Below are 349 nucleotides of genomic sequence, written 5' to 3' on the forward strand. Positions count from 1 at the left end.
AAAAAAAAATATATATATGTCACAAATTTAAATCGTATCCAGCTTTATCTAGAACCTACGTATTTTCTCTTCTTTCAATAATCTAGTTCTCCTTTAATCGATCAGCTATTTTAGCACAAACATTTCAGCATTACGCACAATTATTCAGACAGCATAGCAGTAAAGATCAGTCGGTTACAACGCTGAATGCATAACAAGCAAAAATCTGCATACATTCTAGACTCGCGAGTGACGAATTCGGAACTGGTTCGAGAATTTCTGCCCAAGTTTCGTTCGGAACAGAATAATCTCAGGGAAAGCTTTTACGTTAAACTTCGTGTGATATTTCGGACGAGTGGCTCATCAAACG

General features: G+C 36.7%; 1 protein-coding gene across 1 annotated transcript in view; it reads left to right on the plus strand.

Moving 5' to 3' along the window:
• LOC119586843 overlaps nt 1–349 on the plus strand; it is a gene marked incomplete at its 3' end in the record, with an annotated part of 157,934 nt that overhangs the window by 133,558 nt on the left and 24,027 nt on the right.

Source organism: Penaeus monodon, chromosome 22 (genome assembly GCF_015228065.2).
Source record: "Penaeus monodon isolate SGIC_2016 chromosome 22, NSTDA_Pmon_1, whole genome shotgun sequence".
NCBI lineage: Eukaryota > Metazoa > Arthropoda > Malacostraca > Decapoda > Penaeidae > Penaeus > Penaeus monodon.